Source organism: Podarcis filfolensis (assembly GCF_964270895.1).
Source record: "Podarcis filfolensis genome assembly, chromosome: 8".
Classification (NCBI taxonomy): Eukaryota; Metazoa; Chordata; class Lepidosauria; order Squamata; family Lacertidae; genus Podarcis; species Podarcis filfolensis.
Genome location: NC_139611.1, coordinates 41,537,747 through 41,550,635, shown reverse-complemented (window position 1 = coordinate 41,550,635; position 12,889 = coordinate 41,537,747). Strand labels below are relative to the sequence as shown.

The following is a 12,889-nucleotide window of genomic DNA, read 5'->3' as shown; positions in this document are numbered from 1 at the left end:
ACAAATGATGTCAAAGGTTGCCTCTCACCAGCACGTGGCTTAATTTTGTGTGTGTCTACAGATGTGTCCAATTTAGTTTCACAAGCCTCTTTTGGGGAATCCAGATGGCCTTTGAACAGGGTGACTACAGACCTTATCCAGCCAGGGAGACGTGTCTGGACAGGTGCCTGGATGCAAAATATCCGTTTTAAAATTCAGAGTTTTGTGACCAGCTCTTTCAACTTTTCACTGCATTATCTATTGTCTTCTGCTCAATCAAAAAGTGCAGTTCTGTATATCCCTCTCTACTTGTTCACTCCCTCTGGAACCTCAATAGTGGTGTGTTTTTGGAGGGGGAAGATATAGCTGAATGTTAGAGCATCCTTTTTGCATACAAAAGATTCCAGGTTCAGTCCTCAGCATCTTCAGACAGGACTGGAAAGACACCTTCCTCTCGCCTGAAACCCCAGACAGCCACTGCCAGTCAGTGTAGACGATACTGAGCCTATGCAGTATAGAGCAATAAAATGTCTCAGCTTGAAGCAGCTTCCAGTGTTCCTATGAAATGTTCCTCACACAAGCTGCTGTTGAAATCCAAACAACTGCATCTAAATGGTTTAACCTTAAGGTTTTGCTTAAATGCTCTGCTCTTACGCTTTCCTTTAAAACCCTATTCAAATGTCAGCCTTGCAGCTGTGAAGTCTCCACGGGTAGCCAGTTCTCGTGCTTTGCCTACAGCGAGGGGTAAACCCTCTATTTTTGTTTTGTGAGTGAAAGATCTACTGTTTTTCCACTGTCCTCTTCCAGGAGGGTCTTCTTATCCGAACAACACTAAAGGTGTCTGCAAATATTTTTTCTGCTCTCCAAGGGGGCTCTTTTTATCACTTCCTGATCCTGGCAGGTGGATTTGGTAAAGCTCTTACCATTTATGGCTGCCACATGTTAACACTGCACTCCTTTGGTCCCCCTTCTGGTGTCCTTCTGCGTAATGGCTTTTCTTCTTACTCTTCTCAAAAAGGATAACAGCCCACTTAAAATTAAGCAGCTATTATTGCAGCATTCTTTTATGAACTGCTCTTTCAGTTTCTTCACTCACCATTGGGTTGCAACGATGTGACTCACAGCCCTTCACCCAGAGAGTCACCGCATGAGACTCTCTGCCTTCAAATACATTTTGGGAGCATCTGTTGGTCCAGAATGTGGCTGCCAGGATATCAGCTGGAGCTGGCAGTTTAGAGGAATGTAACACCAGGAATTTAGGACGATGCCTTATACCAAGTCAGACCATTGGCTCACTTAGCTTAGTGTTGTCTACACTGACTGGCAGCAGGTATTCAGGACTGAAACAATTCTCTCTGTTAACTCTTTCCAGAGGGGCAGCTGTGTGAGACCCTTGCAAAAACAGCAGGGAGTCTGGTGGCAACAGAAAGATACAATGTCAGGGTGCCTGTGTTATCACCAGCAACTGTTTTGTAGCACCTTAAATATGAAACATGGGTGGACCACAGTTCATATTAGCAGATGCAAAAGTATTATCCTGAGTATAAATGGTTGGAAGGGCATTGCAAACAGTGAGGTCAGAGCAAAATGCAATGCAGAAAGCAAAGTGATAATAATGTAAACAGTAGTCATCCACAAAATAATGTAAACAGTAGTCATCCACAAAACAGTTGCAGGTATTCAGGACTTCAGGCTAGGGAGGTTTTCCAGCTCCACCTAGAGATACCAGGGTTGGAACTTGGGACCTTCTGCATGCAGAGCAGATGCAATGAGCTACAGCCTTCCCCAACCAAGTCATTGATCAATCTAGACTAGCGTTGCCCTGACTGGCAGTGATTCTCTAGGACTCTCCTGCACTTCGAACCTTTTTGAACTGGAAATGCCAGGGATTGAACCTGGGACATTCTGCCTGCAAAGCAGGTGCTCCACCCAGTGAGTTGTGGTCTTCCTGGAATAAATAGCACTGGTATCCAAATCATCTGCATTAGCCTCCAGTTTGTGGCAGACTAATTCCAAAGTTTTGAGTTTATTTATTTTGTTCCTAAATTTCTCTTCCACCCTTCCTCCCAATGGAGCCCAGAGCGGTAAACACCAAAAGGTTAAAATGATACAATTAAAGGTGTTTTTTAAAATCACGTATTCAAAACATTTGAAAACCATCTCAAAACAGTTTATAACATCTAAAAAGATTTAAAGTCAATCCCATTCCCTCATAGTTGCTAATGTCCAGTGTCCTTCAGCTATCAAATGTTTTAAAATGTCTCCTGAAAGTCAGTAACAAGCAAGACCGACACACCCAACCAGTGGGTGCATTTCACAAATGGGGAGTCACCACTGAGAAGGCCACCAAACCAGGCAGCAGCCAGAAGGAGCACCTTTAATAATCCTTAAGTAGCCTGAGATCAGCTGATGTCCTCCTGTACTAATCATTGTGGTCTACCTCTGGGATCTTCCCATGATCCCCTCCTGCCATTGGAAGTGCAGTTGGTGCAGGGAAAAGATAGTGTTGTGGGTCCTGGGGCTGCTCCAGGTTTTGTTTTATATCCGGCGGCTGCTAGGCTAGATCTGGCATGGACTTCTGGGGGCTGCCTTGTGTTGCCTTGGTGGCTGCCAGGCCTGGCACGGCCTTCCCAGGGCCACTTAGGAGACACATCACCTCGTGAGCAGGAAGCCAAAGACAGCAGGGATAAGGAGGGGGGGAGAGCAGGAGAGCCAGGGAGGGGGAGAGCAACGGAGTTGCGGGATGGTTGAGGGGGGGAATGCCCTGAATTTTCCTCACAAAATGTTGAAGGGTATGTCATTCTCATTTTTAATTTCAATTATTAAATATTTCAATACACCTTTTACACTATTAATACTATTCATTGTTAAAGCCCTCTGAGAATTGCCACTCTGTGAGGGGAATAAGGGCCTCCTAACTTAGGGTTGTCGTATTTCAAAAAGTAAAAACCAGGACACCCCGAAATTGATGAGCTTTTTTTAGACAACCCCAAGTTGTTAGGCCAAAAAACATAACTGACTTGTCTAAGATCCAGGACAAAGCGCCACCTTTTGGAAATCCCCCCCCCATGTCAATTCTGCCTTCAAAATCCTGGTAATGTCCGGGAAAATCTGAACATATTGCAGCTGTATCCTAACAGTGCTTGACCCCCTTAACCAACTACAGGGGGAAGCCATGGCTATTTAAAATGGTTCCACAGTGCTTAAAATGTGTGGTGTGAATGTGGATACTCTCACTCTCTCTCTGTACATAGATAAAGATATTCTCAACCAAGAGTCACCACTTTTGCTGTAAAAGCTTTCCAGCCTCAGGAAATGTGGCTTTGATTGTGACAGTCCTCACTCACTGGCACCTCTTCCCCCCCCCCCTCTTCAGCTGCCTGAGGCAGCCATTTTGTGCTGGCAGCCATGACATTTTTATGCTACCTATCAATGACCATTTTGATGCATTTGTTTTATGCTTTGGAGACAGTAGGACAGCTAAGATAAAAACATCATAAATAGAGCCATTAGTCAAAGACCTAGTGTGGTGTAGTGGTTCGAATGCTGGACTAGGACCTGGGGGACCAGGGTTTGATCCCCACAGCCATGAAGCTCACTGGGGCCAGTCACTGCCTCTTATCCACCTCACAGGTTTGTTGTGGGGATGGGAACTATGTGCACCACCTTGAGCTGTGTCCTGGAGCTAGAATATACATGTAGCTAGAATATACATGTAGACATATTCAGTTATTCTTTTTATTGCACTTTGTATACAAGGAAATGTTTTGGATAGCCACAGGCAGCCTTTCTGGCCCGCACCCTGCCCCACACCCACTCAGAGCAAACACTGAGCAGGCATTCAGTGCTTCTTGCCCTATGCAATTGTACTCTGCAAGAAATTATTCTGTGACATTAGCTTGATATTCTCAAATCCAGTAAGTGCTGAGTGAAAGCTGAATCGGCATAGGAAGCAGGTAAAATGATTATATTGTGGAGCTAATGCTCGGCCTATTTAACGTCTTGTTCTCAAAAGGAGATGGCTGCCATGTTGATTATCGGAAAGACTCACTCTAATGGAGTCTGTGCAATAAAAGGAAAAATAAGATGAAAACCAGGCGGGATTCAGTACATGTGATTGAATCCTGGCCTTTTTGTGATCAGAGTTCCTTTGTTGCTGATGAAGCAGGATTGGTGAATAGCCAACCCTGATGGAGGAACCAGCTAAGGTATCATTAGGCACTTCATTCAGTCCAAGCTCAGCCTTCCCGCCTTTCAAGAGGGAAGAGAGCATCCTCTTTGTTGATGAGCACAATTTGAACATTTGATACTTTAAACTCACTTTTCTTTGCTGATGAGCTATTTATACCAGAGCAAAATCAATGGAAAGGGAGGGTCCCTGCTTTGGTGCAGTGCCAAGATTGCGGTCGGGGGGGGGGGGGCTGAAGTTCAAGTTAGATTTTACTCATTTCTTAATTTCAAGCATTTGGTATTGTAGCAGTGGAGTTTTCCCCATTGTTTGTAAGTGGACCCACACCCTGAGTTGCTCATTATTTGAGTTTGGGATTAATTAGCTAATAGCACCATGATTGCAATCTCAGAGCCTCTGGAAAAAAAATACTTGGGAATAGAAAGAAATGAATAATTTAAAATAAAAAGAATAAATCTAGATACAAATAGCAAAAGAGCAGGGTAAAACCACTTGGAATCAGATGTGGATGTTTAATTATCCACTTTTGCATGGCAGATTGTTCTGTTGCTCAGTTGTTTCAAATGAAGACTGCCTGCTCTTCATTATTTTATGTCTCTTTTTCTCTTGGGAGGACAAAAAAACCAAACATTTCCAGATAATCCCAAGTATTTTCAAAGCAGTTTAGAACAAATAGAGCTGGAAGTGACCCTGAGGATCATCTAGTCCAAACCTCTGCAAGGCAGAAATATGCAGCTAGCTGTCCCATATGGGGATCAAACATGCAACCTTGGCGTTATCAGCACCTACACCTATAACCCGCTTTGAGGTGTTGCTGCTGCTGCTGTTGTTAATCAAACTGTATAAATTTTATTAAATAAGACAAATTAATAAAACAGCATTTTTCCTTTAAAAAAACTCTCTAAAACAATAAAAGTAGTAGCTAAGCAGTAAATAGCATATATAAAATATTAATTGTGTTTAATATATGGTTCTTATTGTGCCCTTCCCTGAAATCCCAATATAAGAAGTGACCAGGAAATTTAAATATACTGTATAAAGCTCACAGGAAAAGCATAAAATGCACATCAGGTTATGCACTTTAAAAGTCTGAGCAATTTTGCCATCAAGGTGTGGTTGGTTTCACCTGTGCTGCTCTTGAAGCCTTCAGAAGGGAGTTGTTTAATGGATACTTTGACTTGGTCTGTTGGTAAGCTGCATGCTTACTTAAACGTTTATGTGGGTTAAATGAACTGTTCGTTGTTGATTTTTAGTTTCCCCCCCCAGGATTATGTTCCTGTGATATTATATGTCTTATTATGTATTGTTATTGTATTACTGGAATAGATACTAGATACTAGAAACTGCTTCTGGGTTTTGTTTGTAGGGCAGCAGATTGTACTATAAGTACAAAGCTAAGGGATTTCAGCAAATGAGGGGAGAAGTTCTGCAACTGAGAGGTGCAGTTTGGTCCCAGGACATTTTGAACTGTGGTGGTTTCTTTATAATGGGGAAACCTCTTTATCCTTTCTTTGCTTTGGTGTGTGGGTTTTTTTTATCATCACTTTATAATAATACAATCACAGCATAATAATAAGCATTTCAGAAAATCATCTAATGCATTCTTCTTCGTACTCAAAATTTTCAGAAATATAATACATGAGTTATATTTTTCTTAAAATATAGATTCCAAAAACCATCCAGCAATAAATTCCGTCTTACAGCTCAGTGGTGGATATAATTTTCTGATTTTGGAGGGGGGGTGTAACATTCATTTTGAAGATAAATATTGGTAGCTATTCAGAGATTCCCTCCCCCATGTTTAATGTTTTTTAAAAATTGTATTCACACAGAAGTCCCTCTATACATGTATTTTGTTTTATTTTTTCTATTCAAGGTTGGTTCTGAAGCAGCAGGGATGATTCCTCCTCAACAAAACCACTTCTTCAAGAATCCTGAACTAGGCATGCCCTCATTATGAGGAAAAGTAAGCCACATTTTTCTATGTCTTGCCTGTGCTATATGGAAGGGAGTATACTCTACCTTACTCTCACATAATTATGTATACCGAGGTGAAACCTCTAAAAGCTTTCAATTTTCTGCTTTCCCTCTTGCCCTTGATGAGTAAAATCTTGTTCGTTTTAAAAGAACTGTGTAAAACAACCTGGCTTTTAGTTTTTCTCAGTTGATCTAATCTTGCTGCCTGAATGCCGTTGTACCTAAGCGGAAGGAGAGTTCTCAGTGATGCTGTTATTAAGCTGAAGGGAAAAATTATTTCCACAGGATTGCGTGCAAATGTTACATGCACCTCATTCTCTCAGCAGTTAGGGAACAAAGGGGGCTTGGTGCATACCTTGGCTTTGCTTTTGTTGGAAGGAAGGTCTCTAGAAGCTTGTCTTTATGATGTGTGGTTTTATTTGCTCTTATATACAGGCAGAACGTAAGAGAGAAGGTTCATAGTATTAACACTCCCCAGCAGATCTTGGCTTTCCCCCAGTCAATTAGGCATAGCTTTGTTTTCTCACAGAGAACAAAATCCAACCCTCATTGTGCTTTCTAGCCCCCACTGACAAAACTGTGTGGTCAGTTCCACTTTTTTCTTACAGTCACTGACTTTTGCAGCCGGAGGAGAGGAGAGGACTTCTCCTCTGCGACTTACCTTCTAGAAATCTCCCCAGCTATTTAGTTCCTACTCAACACTTTTGCCCAAGCTTAAAATAACAAAGCCAACATTTAGCAAACTTGGCTAGGTCTATTAACATAACAAAGTGACTGCTTTGACCTACTTTAGCAGTTTCTATTACTTTACAGAAATCCCATCTTACAGATATACAATTTCAGGTTTGGAGGGAACCCCAAAGATGACACCTAGAGGAAGCATTAGCAGGACCATCCTATAAAAGCATAAAAACCAATGGCCCATCTAGTCCAGCATCCTGTTCTCACAGTGGCCAGCCAGGTGCCTATAGGAAACCTGCAAGCAGGACCTGAACACAAGAGTGCTCTCCTCTCCTGCAGTTTTCAGCAACTGATATTCAGAAGCATTGATGCTTTCAATAGTAGAGGGCAGAGAACATAGCTGTGGTAGCTAGTAGCTATTGATAGCAATGCCATCCAGGAATTTATCTAATCCTCTTTTAAAGCTGTCTGAGTTGGTGGCCATCACTGCCTCCTATGGGATCCAGTTTCATAGTTTAACGATGCTCCGCATGAAGTACTTCCTTTTATCTGTCCCAAACTTTCCAACATTCAGCTTCATTGCATGTCCACCACTTCTAGTATATCATGAGAGAGGGATGCATTTTCCATAAGCCTGAATGATTTTTGCTGGATCCACACATGCAATTAAAAATTGTTCATGTGCAACAAGTCATGCAAGCTGGAGCAGATCACACGAGCTTCTGATTCTGCACCATTTTCTGAATGGCTTGGAATCTGATCTATGCCTTGATGGGATGGGAAGCTGCTGGATGCGGTTTTGAAGGAAGAGCAGTGTGGCAGCAACTTATAAATTCATTGCAATGTGCCCTACCGAGAGAGAGAGAGAGAGAGAGAGAGAGAGAGAGAGAGAGAGAGAGAACATCTGTTGCAGACATACCATCATTTTTCACTACAAGCCTGTAATGTTTCATGGCTTCCCCCTTGAGGATGGACTCGTGACTTCTCAGAGCTCCATTCATTTCCCAGCTGCTCTCTATCCTCACACACTGAACATGTGTAAGAAGAAAAAGCCTCCCCTTCCCCCTCTAAGAGATCCTGAATTTCTGACATGCTTGCAATGCTTTCTCAGCCCTTGGAATCCCAGCCTCTGGTCCATCCCCTGCTTGCATTAATGGCCCACAGCTGCATCACATTCACAAGTGACCGCAATACTCCTGGGAGAAGGGAGAGGTTTTGGCTATGCCACCGATGGAGGCTCAAGTGTTCCCCTTGCTTATGTGAGATGCGCCATGTCCCTGGCTGGCTGTTTATGGCCCTGGATGTTATTTACAACTTGGAGAGGCAAAATTATTCTTTGAGAAAGCAGCCAACATTTTAAAAGTGTCTTGAGTGAAGCCACTTCCCTGGAGAGGGGGAGAGAGAGCCAGCACATGACATGTTTGTCACAGTCTCCCATCCTTGGGTGAAACCAAAGCAACACAAAGGCCCCATATTGGCACCAAGACAGTGGTTGAATTGTTTCCAAATAGTACTCACTGTTTGTTTCATCGTTGTTTGTGTTTATTATCCAGCTCGCTCCGGAAGCTTTCAGTGGCAGAAATAATTGTGAAAGGTGGAATTAATGTGCATGGCGGGGTTAGAATGCCAGAGAGAAAACTGGCATTTGACCCCCACTCATATAGTATATAGTATATATACTATATAGTATATAGATTAAAGTATATAGATTAAAAAGGCCTGCAACATTTAATCCATGGATCAGTGAGATTAGATGGTTAAAAATGAAAATCTTGTTTACTTAGCTGAAATCTTTAGAATCTGTCAATCTTCTGCTTCATCAGTGTCGTTTGTGAGGTTGATGGGCAAAATGCTGTTTTTAAAACAATCGTCCTTCTTTGTTTGCTTTTTCTCAAATCACTAAATCTTACTCAATTATTTTGGGACTTGCAAGAATTGGATGGTGGCACTTGCCCTTTCCTTGGCAACCCAGTGTGACTTTGGAAGACAGAACTGTTGCATTCTTCTGAGGATGCTTCTTTGTGCATGGTTTTTGGTGTGTGTGTGTGCGCGCGCTCATGCACGCGAACCAGAGGTGCCATGTTCAGATCCACTTCCAATAATACCAGTGTTGGATCAGTGCCTCAGTCCATAGACACCCGTAACTGCCTGCCTGCACATGCACCCAAGGGAAGATGATAGACATTTCATAAATAGTTAGAGGAGGATCTGCACCTGTGGAACAGTTGCCTGGCATTGGATCAACAGATGCCCAAGAGACAAGACTTTTAGAAAGGGTTCCAAGGGCGGGAGGGAAAATCTGTCAGTTTGAGTGTCTCTAAGTTTCTCATTGTCCCAATCTTAAATTCAGTTCTCCACAATTCCACAGAAAATCGTGATTATTATTATTATTATTAAAAAACCTCTTGAAACTTTTCTAGCATTTAAGTAATAATTAAGAAAAAACAACAAATGCACCAAGCAACATCAGCAGGAAAATATAGTAGCAAGGAGCTATACACCACACACACACACACACACACACACACACACACACAGTAAGGGGGGGGGAGAGAAGAGTGAGCAGCCAAAGGTTCTGATCCACATCAGATTCTGTTGCTCTGATGAGGTGAGAGCCCAGGCGGAAGGCAAAGCTGTGAGTTGGAGTTGACCTGAAGCCAAGGGACACCCAAAAATACCGAAGGTGGTAGTCCAGAGGCCAGTGGCTAAGTTTCAGAACCATGGCTAGTGATTCTGCAGCAAAGGCAAGAAGTTTGGGACACAATCCTCCCTTGTTTGAGCACCCAGTTTATAAAGTCGTACAATCTTACCTCTCTTGCAGTTTGTCGGCAAATTGCGTGCCAGTTTGTGGGTACCAACCACAAAGCCCAATCTGGGGTTGGATTTGGCCGCGTAAAAGTGTCCTGGGCACTTAGCCATGTGTGGTGTGGAAATGGCATCTCAGCCGCCAATTAATATCACCCTGTACTTCCATCATGGGTTGGAAATCATTTATATCCATCTGTTCCTGCGTTTGGTCTTGGAAGAAAGAGAATAATATAAAATATATAATTCTGTGGGCCTCTTCCCCCCTCCCCCGGCCCCAGCCATTAAATGTAAACAGATGTTTGAGACATCCTTATGATATATACACATGGTGGAATAACAACTCTGTGGTAATCACTTTAAAGCGGCGGCCAGGGAGATATGAATCTTCCGGTGGATGTGGAATGCAGTGCTGAACTTCTTATTTGTAATCTTGGAAGGGAACATGACATTCACGGGCCGCTTAAGGACAGCGGACGTCCATGGTATGTCCTTATTGACATGCAAAGTTTTATGGGGCTGAAAATTGGTTCAGGCTAATTATCCTGGATCGATCTCTGCCAACGATGCAGTGGGACACAGGGTGGGGGGCATTTAAGCTGAGACGAAGCTCTGCTCTTAGGGATTTAGTCTGAAGTTTTCTGCTGGCTTTCAGGGCTAAAAAGCAGCAGCTCAGAATGGCATCATGCAGTGATATATATAAAACCCACATATATGTATATATTGTATTTATGTATATATTCAAACAGCAGCATAGATATTGCAGTCTAGGCCAGAGAATGAATCTCGGTATAACAATGGAAAAAACCAACAAGAGTTTTGGGAACTCCAGCCCGGCATCATCAATTAAAAGCAGATCAGAACAAAAAGATGTTTAAGGCCCCATGAAACTCATATAATAAGAGAGCCAAATGTGCATCCAAGTGGGAAGCAGTTCCACAAGGATGGGCCTGTGCCACTGAAAAACAACAACAACTGTCAGGATTCAGCCTGGCTCAGATTTGGGACATGGGGTCTCCTTGGAAAAGGAACAGCAGAAGACCCTAGGTGATCTCCACACTTCCAGTGGTTGTTCCTCCCCAGCACCCCCAGGGGGGCTACAGGCAGTGGCGGACTTTCAGCTCTAAAATTTCAGCAGCACCCTGTGTGACGCTAAAATTTGGCACCCCCCCAGCTCTCGTGCTCCGTTCAACAGCGTTGTTGTGGTGCCGCCTGCAGTGTGCTGCCCAGTGCTACCCTAACAGGGCATAGATGAGATGGCAAAATAGGCAGGATCCAGGAAAGGGCGAAGTCTCCAGCCCATATATCATCTCTGAGTCTGATTAGCTTCACTGCTATAGCAACAGTTAATTTAGAGCTCTGCCTTCCTGAGCTGGGGAAATGGAAAAAGGCCCCGTTGTTTCAGCATGCCTCCAAAAACCCAATGTTCTCTCTACACTGTTTTCAATGTATTTTGGAATTCTTTGCTTCTGAAATCTATGCAGTCAAACTGGGGTTAGATACTAGCAAATTATATGAATGTATACTATGTCTCTTAGAGACACCAGGACCTGAACCTTCTGCATGAAAAACACATGCTCTACCGCTGGGCTTGATAGTCTCCCCTTTTAAAATGGGTCTAAAAGAAGAAACTGAAGAGTAAATGAGTGCTCCATACAGAAAGCAGAGCAGATCCTGGGGAAGGGCTGTAGCTCAGTGGAAGAGTATCAGCTCTGCATGCAAAGTCCCAGGTTCAGACCCCAACGGTATCTCCAGCTAGGGCTGCAGATCAACTCTGTCTGAAACCCTGGAGATCTACTGCCAGTCAGCGTAGACGGTGCTGAGCTAGATGGATCCATGACATTCTGTCAAGCTTCCTGTGTTCCTAATCTTCAGCAATGTGCAATTGGGGGTGTGTGTGTGGTGGTTCAGGAGCTGGGATGTGACAAGACTGTCCTTATTTTTATCTATTGGAGAAGATCATATCCTCACTGGCCGTCCTTTCCCTTTCCTTGGCCTCCTGCGTCATGTTGCTTTTGTAATAAAACAAAACAAACTATTCCAAACCCACAAAATATCACATAATGTAAGCATGTAAATTGAGCAGATTTAATCTGATTTTATATACCAGGCGGATACTCACATAATTTATTTGGAGGGCTGGATGTCAGTACAAGATATGGGGTTCCTTGGGAGGGAGAGAGGGGAAAGTTACACATCCATTAAAATATTTTTATATGTTATATGCTCTTAATTTCTGCACAGCCGCAAAATGTCAGCTGAGGACAAATCTGACACTGCTCGGGGGAGACACCTGTTTTTCTCAGTCTTTCCCTTTCTCCTGCCATTCATGTAGCACTTCTGCGTCAGCCTTGAATCTGACCCAAGGCACTTTGGTTCAGGTTCAAATAATCCCTGAAGCGTTTGGCTCCTTTTCCAAAGTGCAGTCAAATCTTGGAACTTTTCTTTAAAAAAAAAAAAAAGACACCCACCCCAAAGCGACATTTTCAGTGTCCTGGATGGATCCCTTTGCCTCTGAATTCTGGATTTTCAGCATTCACTAGCAAAGAACCTGCAATGCTGGCCTGTAATTGCTGAGTGTCAAGTTTGTTACACGGAGACTAATGATTAAACACTGAGAAAAACTGATAAAAGTGGTGAGATAAGGGCGATTTGGCTTTTCAGATGGAAATGCCTTTGGGGAGGCTGGCTGTTTGAAGTGGAGGATAATCATCTAAGACACGAGACTGTGGGAGCTGTTGGCTGTTTTGCTCTGGATCACGTCTAATGACTTGGGGCTAGCCAAGCACAGGAGAGGAGTGGGCTGTTTGGATTATGGGTAACTGAAGCACTTTCTCTCTCTAACTCTCTCCTACTGAGCTAAAGTACACTGCCCTCTGGTGTAAGTACGAATGGTGATGTTTTGTGCAATCTAGTATTTTTCTTCTACTCTGCTGATTAAGATAACCACTTTGGAGGAAAATGGGTCTCCTCTTCATTTAATTGTTGCATAGAAAATTGGGTTTTGTTTTTTTCTACTCACAAGCCCCGTCGCACCCGCCAAAATCCCACCTTCTGCCCACCTGGCGAGCTCTACACAGTCAGTCTCCTTCCCATCTCTCGGTCTTAGGGGTCCTGCTATAGAGCTAGTAATTTTTATTGTATTGCTTATATTTATTGTTTTAGATTGCCCATCCTTTGGGGTTGAATTCCTCACTTTAATTCTATGTACATCAGAGACACCATATGAATAAACACTAATGCTAATGCTAATAATAA

The 12,889-nt window shown here is 43.1% G+C and overlaps 1 protein-coding gene across 2 annotated transcripts in view; it reads left to right on the top strand.

Moving 5' to 3' along the window:
- Positions 1 to 5,923: 5,923 nt before the first annotated feature.
- The window catches only part of ZNF469 (zinc finger protein 469), a 224,121-nt gene continuing 217,155 nt past the window's right edge, over positions 5,924 to 12,889 (top strand). For both annotated transcript variants that reach the window (XM_083626157.1, XM_083626154.1), the window contains exon 1: positions 5,924 to 6,134. The gene's annotated coding sequence lies outside the window, so the exon portion shown is untranslated. The remainder of the gene's footprint in view (positions 6,135 to 12,889) is intronic.